Genomic DNA, 16,416 nt, shown 5'->3' with positions numbered 1-16,416 from the left:
CAGGCAATGGTCTTCACAATTACTTGCTGTGCATAAGAGAGCTCGGCAATGACTAAGGATGACAGAAGAATTGATGCTTTTGAGTTTTGGTGCTGGAGAAGAGTCTTGCACATACCATGGGTCACCATGAAAACAAATAGATCTGTCATGGAGAGGATGAAGCTGAGTTTCTCCATGGATACTAGGATTTTGAAGCTCCATCTCACATACTTAGGGCATGTGGTAAGGAGGGACCAATAATTAGGGACATCATGCTTGGAAAGGTGAAAGAACAAGGTAAGAGGAAGATTCCTGATGAGATGGATTGATACAGAGACTACGGTGACTAGGGCAACAGAAGTAGGTGTGTGGGAGTCAGCGGGACTGGCTCAGAACAGGGCAGGCTTCAGAACTGTTGTACATAGGGTTGCTAGGAGTCACAGGCAACTCGATGGCACATAAAAACAACACATATGAATATATGTCTATATATAAATGTAACTCAAACTAATTGCTATCTCTCGCAACTGACCCTCCCTCCAAGCATGTGCCTTCTGGATTGCAGTGCAGCTTCCCACCAGTAGGCCATCAGAGTTCCCTAAAATATGCACATTCTCATATTGAAATTTGGACAATATAGATGACAGATTGACAGTCTTTCATCCTCATTCTACTTCCTATCCTCAGAAGCAATAAATACAATGTTTTATAATATTTCTATAAACTCACATTAATATGTATTTTATTGATATATATTATATAGATAATATATTCTTTTACAAGCATATATAGCAATTAGTATACTATGCAAGTGATTCTACAATCACTTTTTAAATTTAACATTATGTCAAATATTTTCCATATCAAAAAACCTAAACCTACGTTATTCTCTTATATGGAAAATAATAATATATACTATGGACTTACTTTTTTAATCCACATTTATCTATTGGTGGAAACTTTATAAAATTCTCGACTATAAATTCTTGTTCAAGTCTTACTATGAAACATGTTATTGCAAATAGAATTTTTAGGTAAAATGGTAAGTATAGTTTAGATATTGTCTCATTTCCCCCAAAAGATTGTAATAATTGACAGTCCCACCAACAATGTTTAAGAACATCCTCTTCTCCTTCAATTTACCCAGCTTTAGCTATTATCACCCATTTATTTTACTATTTAACAATATCATCATTAGCTAAGTAAAAACCAGTTTCTGATTATTGCTTTGATTTTCATCCTTTGATAAATTGTATAGTTCTATGCTTATTAATTATTTGTTCTTTTTTTTGGAATTAAATGCCTTGATGTCATTTCTTTTTTACAGTTTCAGTTTTGTTCACCATAGTTTACAACCATCACTTTTCAGTAAGGGAGCCCTGGTTGCGTGGTCCATGGGGAGTTTTGCTGCTGAAGACCATGCCTCTCTTGCTATTTGACTGTACCAGTAGTTTCATAAGAGAAAGATAGGCTACCCATTCCTGTGTGATTTAGAGCCTCAGAAACCTAGTAGTGGATTATGTATACATTAGTTCTGACTCAATAGTGATGAGTTTGCATTTGAGTTTTTTTAATTATCAGTATGGTAATTCTTTTTTCTGCTATACGTGATACAAAAATTTCTCTTGGCTTGATGTTGAACTCTGTTTACAGAGTCTTTTATAATAGAGTTGTGGGTTGTTGGGTTGTTGTGTTTTGTTTTTTTAATTTTAAGTAGCAATCCTTTTTCAGTGTTCATAAAGTGCCCTTTCTCAAGAAGAACTTCCAAGAAGAACTATAAGACTTTATCTTAGTAATTATATAAAAATGTTCCAAAATTTTATGAATTTAATGAATTTAGGAGTGGAGGTTCGGAATCAATTTAGAATAGGAATGGAAGTTAGGATAAATTAGGCTTTATTTAAAAAATAATATTTTTAAAATATCATTGTCTTGACACCAATGTTAAATGTATAATATTTTCTTAAATTTCAAAATTTAAATTTTAGAAGCAACAATGTCAGTCTAGAGTCTCAGGTGCACCTGATCCAGAACATGATCTTCACAATTATTTGCTATGCATCGAAGAGTTAGACCCTGACTAAGGATGACAGAAGAAAAAGAACTGATGTCTTTGAATTGTGGTGCTGGAGAAGAGTATTGAACAAACTATGGACAGCCAAGAAAATAAATAGCTCTGTCTTGAATAGTGTGAAACCAAGTTTCTCCTTGGAAGCTACAATTTTGAAGTTCTGTCTCATACACTAGAGCACATTGTCAGGAAGAACCAGTCTCTGGATAAGGACACCATTCTTGGAAAGGTAGATGGACAGCTCAGGAGAGGAAGATTACAGGTGAGATGGATTGATACAATAACTGAGACAATGGGAGTAAGTGAGACAGTGAGACTGAATCAGGACATGGCTGATCTCAGAGCTATTGCTCTGATTCCCAGGTGACTCAATGGCACATAACAACAACATTGTTTTCCAAATTTCTCATATTTGAGTCTATTTATTCATACTCATGTTCTCTCACTCTTTTTATTTATTAGTATTATAATAATTTTCATTATTAAAGCCTTAGCGTAAATTTTTACTATAGCAAAATAAGTCTTTCTTAATTTTTTCTTTTCTAAAGATTTTTAGACAAATTAAATACTTCTCTTATCAAATTTTATAAAAGTATTCATATTCAAATTGAATTTAGTTTATAATCAATGTAACAACTGTTGTCTTTATAACCTCAGGATCTGTTCCATTCTCTCCAACATCCAACTGGTCCATAACACAATTACCTTTTATTCAGTCTCTAATTTAATAACTTGCATGAGTTCAAAATTACATTGCCATTTAATACTCTGTATTGATAGTCCCCAAGTTCTGGCAGCAAGTTAGCTATCTAAAGTATCAGTTATCTAGTTATCCCAACACTACTCAGCCCCATGATCTCCAACTGCAGCATCAATACGAACAAAAATCCCCACTGTTTTTGAGTTGGTTTCCAGTCATAACAACCTTCTGCTCACTTCTGAGGTTTAAATCTTAATGGGAGGAGACTGTCCATCTTTCTACTTCCAAAAAGTTGGTGAATTCAAACCACTAACCTTTCAAATAGCATGACAAAGCATAACACTCTAGGCCACCAAGTCTTTTAGGCAGCATCTAGAGCATCTATAATTGCAGCTCCCTGTGCCCACATTTACTAAGAACTAAACAGTCATCCCCGGCTTTGACTGAACTATTTGTCTGTCCAGTCTACAATCATCTGTACTTGTATGAACATAGACAACTCAGGATGTGGTACCTACAGATGTGGTGTGAACCAGAAAACCAAGTTTATAAAATCACCAGAACACAAAAAAGTACGAGATACTGACTCTTCTTTCAGTACACAAACATATCCACCTGCACCAGCACCTACTGGTATTTTGTGTGCTATCAGCCCTGGCAGAGGTATTCAATGATGTCACTACAATGAGCTTACAATTATAGTTCATTTACCCCAAGTACAAAAGAGTCTTGGTGGCATACGCTAGATTAATACACCTGATAAACGAAAGTTATTTTAATCTACCAGCTCCTCCCTGGGAGACAGATATAGTCTTCTCTCATGAAGATTTGCAGCCTTGGGAACATGATGGTCGCAATGAGTCAGAATCAACTGAAAGGCAGTGGGTTTGGTTTAAAGAGCTCTGGCAGTATTATGCTTTACACATTGTGCTACTAATGGAAAGGTCAGTGGTTAGAGCTCATCGACTTCTCCTTGGGGGAAAGATGGATCATCTCTCCATGTAAATATTTATAGACTCAGAACTAAATGGAAGGAGGTTTTATGAGAATTGGCTAACGGCAGTGGGGTTTTGGTTTTGGATAACCCCAGGTAAATTCTCCCTATATTCCAGTTTCCTGTTCTAAATGTCAGTTGTCCATCTTGTTCTGTAGGACTAAAGCATGGAATCCAAGAGTCAGTCAAGTGAAAAATGGTAAAAATCCTACCAGTTATGTATTTGAGTTATAACTTAAGTCTGGGGAATATTATAGTCCAGGGAAAGATTAACAATACGTTACCACTCATGTAAAAATTCCATCAACAAGTTTCAACTTTATCAAGTAATCACAGAATTTTTATTTTTTTCTCCTTAGAACCGACTTTTCATAGATCCTTTTCCACTCTTGTTTAACATGTAAGAGCCCTGTAAGTGGTTTCTGTCCATGTGTACTTTTGCATTCAGAAATTGTCCCACCTCTCCGCAAATAAAATCTCTGGTATTATCATGGTTGTTTGTTGTTGCTGATTAGTGACTCTGAAAACTTCTTATGTAAATTTAAACACTTTGTACTTTCACCTGAGGCTTTGGTGCAAATACAAGTTCCAAACTTGCATCATTTGTACAAAAAAAAAAAATACCCTCACATCTACAACGTTTACAGTTTCTCCATTCATTCAAGAAGAGATATCAAATTGAAAATAATTTTCTATAAAAGTAGATTTCTAAATAGAAACTAAAAATATCTCAAAACTGGTTAAGAGAAAAGTGTATGTATAGTAATGAGAGTTTAAATTGAATTGGTACACTGGCTCAGATATTGTATATCTGGGAAATTTGAATGTCAGCTAGCATGATGGTTTAGATAGTAAAGGTAACAACTTTAAGCTATACAATATTTATGATAATAGACGTGAAAACAGAAGGGTATTAAAATTATTATTATTAATAATAATAATAGTAATTCATAAAATTTCAACCTCTCACTTATTTTGCCAAACCTGAAACAATTCTTATTTTAGTATGTGCTTACCAAATTGTATTAAGAAAGCTGGAAGACTCGGCCAACTGAGTGGAAGAGATTCATATTTATTATCATTACCCAAAAAAGGGATTCTACAGAATCTGAAAATTATAGAACAATATCATTAATAACATATGCAAGCAAAATCTTATTAAAGATTATAAAAAAATTACTGGAACAGTACATCAGTAGAGAATTGCCAGAAATACAAATTAGGTTTAAAAGAAACCATGGCAATATTTATTCAGGTATATCATTGCTGGTAGATAGATCTTGGATGAAAGTAGAGAGTACCAGAAAGATGTCTATTTGTGTTTCATTAGCTATACAGAGGAATTTGACTGTGTGAATCACAAAAAATTATGGCTAACATTGACTAGAATAGGAATCCCAGAAAACCTGATTGTGCTCATGTGAAATCTATACCTAGACCAGAAAGCTGTTGTCTTAAAAGAGCAAGGGAACACTGAATGATCCAAAATAAAGAAAAGAATAAGGTATTTATCCTTTATCCATATATTTTCAATCTACATTCTGAAAAGACCATTCAAGAAGCTGGACTATATGAAGAAGTATGTATTATCAGGATTGGAGGAAGACTTATCAACAGCTTGCATTATACAGATGGCACAATCTTGCTCACCAAGATTGAGGAGGACGTGAAATGCTTGATATAGAAGGGCAAGCCTTTTTATGGCTAGTTATGGCTTCTTTTGGTGTTGGGGTTCTTTTGTGGTTAACAAGTTTTTATTTTCCAATTTTCAGCTCTCAAACCACTTCCTTTGTGGAATTATACTTTTTGTTTAGCTAGTTTTTTAATATTGATTGCATCTCAATATCAACAAAACAGATTCTTACCAGTGGGTCAATAGGCAGTGTCATGATAGATGGAGAAAGGATTAAGGTTGTTAATAATTTCCTCTATTGATTGGCTCACAATCAATACTCTTGGCACCAGCAGCCTGGAAATCAAAAGATGAATTGCTTTGGGAAAAGCTACTGTCAAGAATCTCTTCTGAGTGCTAAAGAGCAATGATGTCAGTTTAAAGACTAAGGTGAGACTTATCCAGGCTATAGTCTTCTTAATAGCTTTCAATGTATCTGACAACTGGATAATTAATAAGGATGATAGAAAAAGAGTTGATGTTTTTGAGTTGTGGTGCTGGAGGTGAGTATTGAACATACTGTGGACTGTCAAGAGAACAAATAAATCTGTCCCAGAGAAAAGTGAAACGAGTTTTCTCCTTGGAGCCAAGTATTTTGAAGCTCTGTTTCACAAACTTTGGGCATGTTTCCAGAAGAGACCAGTTCTTGAAGAAGGACATCATGCATGGAAGGGTATAGGGTCAGCCCAGAAGAGGAATCCCCTGATGAAATGGATTAATATTGTCTGTGGCAATGGGATCAAGTGTGTTATAGATGGTGAGGTTGACTCAGAGCCATTGTTCATAGGGTGCTATGAGTCATAGTACAAGTAATGGCATATAACAACAATAACAATATGTCTCAGCAAGTATGAAAGTAAATACATGCTGAATCCTAACAATAGATTGTTTAAGTCTAAAGAATCTGTGGAGAGTAATTTAGCTCATATTATGAAATAATAAACTCTTTATTTTCCATATGTATGTAACAATAAGCACACGTCACAAACTATGAAAGATACATAAGAACTCTAATATCACTTCTATTTCCTCCTCATGTGGGAATGAATAGTAATCCTTGGCTAATACACTGGCACAGTCCTATGGTACTTTATTTAGAATCTTCTTCCATGTATTCTCTCATTGCTTATTTCTCAAACTCATAAGATCTACACTGAAATGTCTACTCCTGCTCCAAATCATTATTATTGAGCCATAGTATAATTAGTATAGTATAGTATAGTATAGTATAGTATAGTATAGTATAGGATTCTCACTTAGATACTAAGTCTAGAGTTTGAATATTGTGTCTCTGTTTTAATGTGCAGTTTGTTAACACTACACAGGCTGTGTGCTTTGTTCACACAATCTCCTCAGGGACATGCAGTTACCTGCTCTGGTTGAATTTATTTGTTCTTTTCTAACTGATCAGGTTTTAAAGAATTTTTACAGGAAAACTTTCATCCTTTTGGAGTCCACACTAAAAATAAATTCTTCCTTCCTGTGATAGTGCCTTGCAAGCATCATCAAATATGCCACAGGAAAGAACAGCTCTGTGTATTGTTGACTAATAGCTTTTAGAGGTAAAGTTGGTGAAGTTTCATCTCACATACTTTGGCCAAGTTTTTTGGAGGGGTTAGTTCTTGGGAAAGGACATCATGCTTGGAAAGGTGGAGGGTCAGTGCAGGAGAGGAAGACCCTCAACAAGATTGACCTACCCAGTGATTTCAGGAATGAGCTTGAGAATATCAAGGATGAAGGTGGCAGAGGATAGGGCAGGGTTTGGATCTGTTCATAAGTTTGCTGTGAGCCATAGCAAACACAACAGAGACAAACAATGATCACCACCCACTTTTCTCTTCAGGATGAAATTAAAAAGTACATGAAAAGAATGTTATTGTTGTGTACCATAGAGTCAGAACCAACCCATAGCTGACCCTCCGGCAGGTTTTCAGAGGCAATTAAGTCACACAGGAGAAGATATCCCATCCTTCTCCAGCAGAGGAGCTGGTGCCCTCAAACCACATGCCTTCGGATTGCAGAGCAGCCTCTTGCCACTAGGCCACCAGAGCTCCCTATAAAAAGAATATCAACTGCTAAATTGATTGTGTGCTAGTTTTCAAAATAGTAATTTATGTAATGAAAAAGAGCATTGTCTCTTAGCCTGAGTCTACAGTCTGAAGGGTAGGAGAAAGGAAAAGAGTCAGGGAACTACAGTGACTGATTCTCTGAAAATGGAATTTAATCAGCAGAAAAAAACTACTTGATGGTAAGTATGTGACTATCTGTATCTAATAAATGAACTTAGGTCTCAGCAATCATACATCTCAAGTTCCACTTGAACAAAGCAATTTTGAACAGTCAACTTTTCTTCTGGGTATTTGTTACTATTGCCTTTATAAGACTTACTTTTATTCTGATAAAGTCTTCAAAAGAACTGTTCATCTCTGTGTATACTTACATGCAAGTTGTTTAAACTATATTTTAGTTACTCTTTAGAGATTCACAATCACTCTGCATAAGAATCTTTATTTCATTAGTAATAAGTTTGGGTCAGATACTTTCTTTAGTGGTGGGCATCACTTTCACAGAAACTATGACATATTTTAAATGGACATGAATTTTTTTTAACCACTTTCCTTTGCTAGCCCATGCAGATACTCAGGTATCCATTATTAATTGTTCTTTAAAGAAAAACAAAAGAATTGCTTTTATTTTGGTATGCACCCTTATTTCGGCATTTAGTGGTCCTGAACAGAAAGATAGGAAAATACAGCAATTTGTCAGGAGATCAAACCTGCCAGTTTCACAATCTGCTATGCACACTGAGTTCTTTCTGAATCCTGCTGACTGAGGAGCAGCAGCACCAAACCATAGTATGCACACGATTTGAGGTTCTTGTTCTGTTCCAGTTGTCAGTTGCCAAACTAGACTCAATGGAATTCAAGAATGACTGCATGAGAGCCCTGTTTGTTTAAAACTTCTTCCATTTTTAAAAGCAAAAGCAATTACAAAGTGTCTTCATGTGGCCTTTCTCCAAGCTTAACCACCAAGGACTTTGAGAATTGGCAGGTCTGAGTAACCCTGTGATTATTCTTGCCCCTGTATCAAAACCTGAGCTAAAATAACTCATCAGGTAATGACAGAAGAGGGTGGCAGGGCAGAGGACCGTGTGTTTGTGTCCCAGGCTGGTGGAAAGGAAAGAAAGGGGGTTAAAATACTAAGCAAGGGACATCAGAGAATCTTTCCAACCTTACCTGATGGCTTCTGGCCAAAGTAAGAAATTATTTCCGGAAGTGTGGAATGTGATGACACAGGAAGGGGCTCTGGAAGGAGGAAAGAAGCAGCAATACCCCTCCATCCAGTGAGAGGAAGAGATGTGGGGAAGCCCTGAATTCCTCACCAGAGGTCAATTTCAGAGGAGAGCAGAAGCCAGGGTGGGAGTGGAGGAGAGTGGGGAAGGATGGCTTGGAATGGGGGTATCATCTTGGCTTGGAATGGGGGTATCATCTAAGACTTATGAACCCCATGCACCCTGCAGTAGTCCTAAAGACTGCAACCAAAACTTCACATCGATTCTTACAAGCCACCCTGAACTGGAGGTCTGTTGAAGGGAGAGGGAGCTGGAGGCAGAGGAGGGGAAAAGGGAGAAGGCAGAGACCCCGGGCCATATATCAGCAGCCAGGTGATTGTAAGAACTGTCTTTTCACAGTTGAGTTAGATATGCCCCACCACTCATGATGAGAAATTGATTTAAATATATTTTCTTGATCCCAGGAGTTCAACCGTGTGGACAGTGGTTACACTTGACAGGATGATTTGTTAGAGTACAACTTAGATATTTCAAATGGACTAAAATTAGTATCATTTACAGTATCTTAAGAGAAATTGCCCTTAAATGGAGTTTCCTTTCTAGAGCTTTTAAGGTCTACAATGCATACCTAGAAAATTGACCACTGTGAGAAGTTAAGACTGCTTAAATAGAATATAGTCTATTCACACAACGGAATACTACCAGCACTGAAAAACAAGGAACTCGTAAATTACACAATATGGGTGACCCCCAAGGACATTATGCTGAGTCAAATATTTCAGTCACAAAAGGACAAATACTGTATAACACCACTGTTATAAAACAGAGCTGACATGGGGGTTGGAGACGTAACGAAGAAAAGAGGGGATAAATAATGAACACTACATTGGAACAGATGAAGGAAAGAACTGCATAAAAGAAATATATGATTAGACATTATCTGTATGACAACAGTCCAGAATAAGAGTTGTGAGCTAGAGGAGGATTTGGGGGGAAGGAGGGAGAAAATTATGCAAAAATGACTGATTGATTTTTTTTTTCTTTTTAAAAAGAGAAGAGGGAGCAGGGAGGAAAGTGTGCAATCATGAATGAACGAAAATCCAACTTTTCTATAAACGTTCATTAAAATAACAATTAAAAACTGGGGAAAAATTAGAATAGGATCAGGGGAGGGCCAGTGGTTTTTCTTTCTGATTAATTGCTGTGACACTGTCCTGGCAGTTGAGGGAGTTTCATATTTCTATTGACATCATTAGGCCCCAACGCTCCTGCAGAATAACTTTGATGCTGTAGGAACTCTGCCACTTTGCTAGCACAGATATGGCTCATGGATCCATCACTCCACTACAGCTATTAACTCCATTCATGTTAATTTTCGTTACAAATCTTACAAAAGCGGTGTTTCTGGGCATTTAGGTCCACATTCTATTCTAAGGCTGTATATCCATTTTCATAAATTGTTCTTGGAGGCCAATTATCATCCTTATCCATCTTGTAAGTGTCATAATTTCATCATCTTCTAGACAGCCAACTAATTGTGCCATCTACTTTTTCTGGCCTTCTTCTAGTTCTTCCAACATTAAAAATTGCAAAGGACTTTTGTTTCTGAGCCCGTGGTGACTGCCAACTTGTGTTTCATTTCCTGGAAGGCCAGCCTCCTAGTAATGGTTCTTTATGATTGATTTCTGTGGGGTCATATCCCCTGGTTTTCATTAAAGCGACGGAGGTTCTTCAGTATAAAAATAATATTGGGACCTGGAGATTTTTTGGTAACTATGTTTCAACCTATTTTCTTAGATTAAAATATATATCAAATATTATATCATCTGGAAAACTGTAAAAAACACTATATAAAATTATTTCATCATTCATTATAATTATATTTAAGAGTCCTACTACCAAATATTAAGTTCCTGTAGTTGTTAGATGCCAACTCTGAGCTATAGTGACTCTATGTATGATAGAATAAAACTCTGTTTATCTCTCACTATCTTCTCAGTCTCTGCTGTGCTTAAGCCCATTAATTTAGTCTTTTTATCACAAATATTTTGAGCTTGACTACTTACTTCAAGGTTGATATTTTGAATCTGCCCAACAGTACTGTGGAAGAAAAAGGCTGGCATCATACTTCCTTTAATATTATATCCAATATAATCCAAGTCCTGTGGTGCAATTCTACTCTGTAACAGATGGGAACACCATGATTTAGAATTGATTCTGTGGCAAATAATAGAAAAATCTAGTATTAGGAACAAGCAGAAAGGTGAATAAGTGATCAGTATAGTCTAGAATGTTGTTTTTATTAACTGTGAATATCTTAGCTTATTGACAACTACCGCATCTGTTTTCATGGTTTTTGCCATTGTGAACACAGTTACACTTCTAAGGAAAATTTCCAAATTAAAACTAGGAGATGTCCATTGTCCTTCCTCAGTCTACAATTACACAGCAGATGGTGAAAATGACTCAGAATAAATTTGTTGGATCAATTTTAAAAACACGAAAACAGTCAACCAGACTGTTGACTACTTTGGCATTGAGCCTTGTGGATGGTTAGAAAGAATTGTCACTGTATGAATATGCAAATAATTGAAATGGAACTAAATAAGGTGGAGCGGATATTTTGAATCATTAAATATCACTCCCAAGCCTCTATCAATGTCTTAATAGTGCCACCTGACTGCATTATAGCAGAAGGCATTTTAGATTCCAATTTTGTCTTATATTCTTGATAGCATTTTCCTTTAACAGATTGAGCAACAATTATCAGCATAAATCAACAATCTTAAGAGCTCTAAAGAAACTAAGAGGTCATTTTATGCAATTCTTATTTTATAAAAACAAAACTAAGGCTGCAGAAAGTCGAAGAGACAAGGTGACTTGTTTACTGCACATAGAACTTTCTATTTAAAGCTCTTTCTACATTCACCTCAGTGGTGTAATAGATTTATTGTTAAAATTGCTTTCTTAGGTCAGTGCATTAGAATTCACCATGTAGCTGAGCAAGAGCATTCAACTAGGGTGGTTCCAGAAAAGAATTGGCCAGGTTTTTCATTTTATTAAGGTTCAAACGAGCAGGGTTAGGTGCAGAAATTTGTAATCTCATGACCAGCAAGAAAGACTAAGTAAAGGAATCAGGTTTACCCTTCAGGGCCAGAGATTTCTACGCCAGTTAGACTAGAAGAAACATGAGATAAACAGCAGCCACAATAGAGAACCAGACATTGATTTGAGACAGAGCTGACTTGAGAGTACCGCCTCACCAAGTCAGAACTTTCTTCCAATCTTATTGGAGGACTGAGGGGAGAAGCCAAAATTGATAAGACTAAGAGAACTTCTTAACACTGACCTAAGCTATTAAGCTGAAGACCAAAGGGCCTGTGAATACACTTAAGAGGTTGGCCTGACTGAGGAATTACATCCTGTTGCCAATATGAATTGCAATCTGTTAACTTTCCTAATAAATCTCATAATCACGAATATGGTTCTGCAAGATCTGTCTAGCCAATGAAATGAATTATGAACCCGGAAATAGAGTAGTGAAAGTCCCAGGAGGGACAGTTTATGGTAGAATTTATAGAATCAAGTTTGAAAGCATAAAGCGGGGATCATATTTGACTTTGTATGAATTAGATTTGTCCTGTATATACCATTAATGTGGACAGTTCCTTCTGATGGAGTTAATAGAAACAACAGATGTGGCTGTCTCCATGTTGCCTTCATTCATTTTATAGTCTTTTAACCTCAGTTAACTGAAATAATCTTTGATAGAAAATATCAACTCACTTCTATTAGAAAGTATGTGACTAACATTTAATTTCCAAGATTTATTTCTGGATTTCATTCACTTCTAGAAAAGATAAGTAAGAAATTTTATAGGACATATGACCTTTCTAGCTCATTTTGTTTGCAATTATTTATTTGTCCAGTTAATACAAATTATTATTAAAATTTTCAAGATCCACAATCAATAGCCATGGTATCAGCAATAAAACATAAGACAATTATTCTATTCAGGCTAATTTACAAGGACTTTTTTGGGTTTTATGTATGTATGTCTATTAGATTGATTCAGTGACTGGGATAATTGGGATGGGAGTGTCAGAGACAGTGTGATTGGCACAGGACAGAGCGGAGTGTAGGGCTGTTGTACATAGGGTCGCTATGAGTCGCAAGCGACTCGACGGCACATAACAACAACAACAACAACAACATGTCTATTGGAGAATTACACTTTATTGTATTGGTTTTAATTCAGTCAGTCACAATTTTCATTCTATCACATTAATTACAATTGCATAATGCCATTATTTACAATTAAGAATAAGAGTATTACTTTAAAGATAAACTTATGCTTGATCCATGTTGTTGTTGTTTGTCTTAGAGTTAACGCCAACACATAGTTCATCCTCCATTTAATTTTCAGAGGCAAATAATCTCATTGGAGGAGATTATCTATCCTTCTTCTGCAGAGCATTTGGTGTATTTGAACCTATTCCTTGAGGATTACAGCACAGCTTCTTACCACTATGACACCAAAGTTCCCTGAACCAAGCCCATAAGATTTTCAATTGCTTCATATGCATCTGATAATTGGACAATGAGTAAGGAAGACTGGAGAACAATTGTTATGTTTCAGTTGTGGTGCTGGAAAAGAATATTGAGTATATAAGAGACTGTCAAAAGGACAAGGCAAATCTATCCCCCAAAAAATACAGTCTCAGTCGCAAAGAGAGTGAGACTTCATCTCATCTGTAGGAGAACAATGAGGTGTTCTGAGATTCCTATTCTTCTCAAGGTTAAATATAGTTTGTTTTGATCTACACAGTCAAAAGCCTTTGTATAGTCAGTAAAACACAGACATTCCTCTGGTACACTGCTTTCTGCTAAGATCAATCTAACACTGACTATGATGTCCCTAGTGCCATGGCTTCTACTAAACTCAGCATACACATCTGGCAGGTCTCTGCTGATGTACTGTTCTAGTTGTTTCTGGATAATCTTCAGCAGGACCTTGCTTGTATGTGATATTAGTGATATTGGTTGATAATTTCCATACTCTATCAGATCACCTTTTTTTTTAAATGGGAACAAATATAGATCTCTTCCAATCAATTGACCAGGTTGTTGTTCTCCAGATTTGTTAACATACCTTGGTGAGCATGTCCTGAGCAGCATTGGTTTGCTGAAATATGTAGACTGGTATTCTTTCAATTCCCAGGGCCTTGTTTTTTGCCAATTCCTTCAGAGCAGCTTGAACTTCCTCCTTCCTCATCATTGCCTCTGATCATGTATTGTTTCATGAAATTTTTCTGTGTCAGCTAGTTCTTTTTGGAATGGTGAGTCTTTGTACTTCTTCCATTTTCTTTTGATGCTTCAACATTCTACCTTCAACATTCTTAAGTATTGCAACTCGAGGCTTAAACTTGTTCTTCAGTTCCTTCAACTTAAGAAATGCAGAGTATGATGGAAGACCACCTGAGGTCTATACTACAAGAACTATAGTTTTAAATCTAGATTGAAGCCAAAATCAAGAAAACATAGATTCTCATCACTGGACCAATTGGCAGCTTCATGACAGAGAGAGAAGAGAACGAGATTATTATCAACTTCTACTTGCTTGGTTCCACAATCAACACTCTTGGCACCAGGAGTCAGGAAATTTAGCAAATTGCATTGGGGAAGTCTACTATCAAGAACCTTTCTAGAGTACTAAAGAGTAACAATGTCAGTCTGGAGACTAAGGTGATAGAAAAATTGATGCCTTTGAATTGTGGTGCTGAAGAAGAGCATTTAACATAATGTGGAATGTCAGGAAAACAGAGTCCTGAAGAGGGTAAAACCAAGCTGCTCCCTGAAGGCAAGGATTTTGAAGCTTTGTCTTACATACTTTGGGCATGTGGCTTGGAGGGACCAGTCCTTGGAGAAGAACATCATGCTTGGAAGGGTGGAGGGACAGTGCAGGAGAAGAATACCCAGGATGGGATAGATTGACTCAGTGAATGGAGAAGTGGGATTGGGTGTTGGAGTCATTCAGATTTGCTCAGGATAGGACAGATTTCAGAGCTGTTGTACTTATATAAGGTTGCTATGAGTCACAGGAGACTCAAAAGCACGTAACAAAAACAACATGGAATATTAATAGGAAAAAAAGGAAACCACTCCAGAATAATGTGCCCTTCTAATGCAGATGTTCACAAGTCCTGCTAAAAATTCTCCCTTATATCTAATGGTTAGCTTTTTCACTCCTTCCAAGTTTATACACAAAGGAAATCTTTTTAGAGAGATATTCCCAAATCAAACCAAATGAAATCATGCTCCAACACACATTCAACTCCCAACAGCACTAACATTTGATATTCGTTAATTTACTTTACTCTTCATGCAATAAAGATAAACCAATAATAAATGTGCATTATGATGCATAAATCAGAAGCAAAGAAGAAAGTTTGAGATTTGGAAATATGGTCTTGGTGACAGAAGTGAAACCAGAAAACAGATAACAGAAGCAATACAGCCAGTGTATCAAATGCCAGGAAGGTTACTCAGGTGAAGATGTTTCAGCAGAGCTCCCAGATTAAGACAGACTAGAAAGCAGAACCAGCCAGCCATCCACTTCAGAAACAGCTGGCATTTGACAACTGTGAACAACAGAGGAAAACTGGTAGTTGTAGTATTATAGATAGAGCCCAGATTGAAAGTCAATCAAAATAAGGAGAAAAAAGCTGTGAACATTGTTTAATAATTGAAATGTGGAATGTATGTCATATGAATATAGGAAAACTAGAAGTTGTCAGAAATTAAATGGACCGAATTAACATTGATGTTCTGGACATTATTGAGATGAGATGCATATGACCAATTTTAAATCAGAAAATTCTGAAGCTTCATCTGACATAATTTGGGCATGTTGTAAGTAGGGACCAGTCCTGTGAGAGGGATATCATGTTTGGGAGAATGGAGGGACAGCGCAAAAGAGGAAGACCCCTAATGAGATGGATTGATTCTTAGATTGGGCTGGTGGGAGTGAGTGTGTAGGAGACGGTGAGGTTGGCACAGGATAGAGCAGGGTTTAGGACTCTTGTACATAGGGTTGCTATGAGTCTCAAGTGACTCGATGGCACACAACAACATTCAGAGAATGAAAAACAGAGGAAAATCTTGTTGTATTTGTAGTTAAAAGAAAATTTTGAGTTCTATTCTGAAATACAATGTTGTAAGAATAGGATACTATCCACACACAAACAAGGAAGACTTGTTAATGTGACTATTATTCAAAAATACACACCAACAGTTAAAGAAGAGGAAGCTTAAGATTTAACCAAATTTTACTGTCCAACATTGAACAAGCAACCAATGAAGTTGCATTAATGACAATTGGTGACTTAAATACAAAGGTTGGAAACAATGAGGAAGGAAAGGTATTTGGAAGTGCAGATTTGGTGACAGAAATGAGGCTAGAAACCAATGACTGAATTATGTATGTTCAATGATTTAGTCATCACTTTTTTTATGACAGCTTTACACTGGTCCCTCGGCTGATGGGTTGCATAGAAATCAGATTGACTAGAACTGTGAAATAAATCATTAGAGAAGCTCATTATTAGCAGCCAAAACCTGACCAGATACTGAATAAGAAACAGACCATCAATGACTCATGTGCAAGTTAAAATCGAGGCTGAAGAAAATGAAAACAAGTCTGCAAGAA

At 36.5% G+C, this 16,416-nt stretch overlaps 1 pseudogene; it reads right to left on the bottom strand.

The window, feature by feature from the left end:
* Positions 1-9,902: 9,902 nt before the first annotated feature.
* Positions 9,903-10,288, bottom strand: LOC102871490 (annotated as a pseudogene).
* Between the last annotated feature and the right edge of the window lie 6,128 nt (positions 10,289-16,416).

Source organism: Elephantulus edwardii, unplaced genomic scaffold (genome assembly GCF_000299155.1).
Source record: "Elephantulus edwardii isolate Elephantulus edwardi_28Jun2011 unplaced genomic scaffold, EleEdw1.0 scaffold00402, whole genome shotgun sequence".
NCBI lineage: Eukaryota > Metazoa > Chordata > Mammalia > Macroscelidea > Macroscelididae > Elephantulus > Elephantulus edwardii.
Note: the sequence above shows the minus strand (reverse complement) of the source record. Positions and strands in the feature narration are given on the sequence as shown.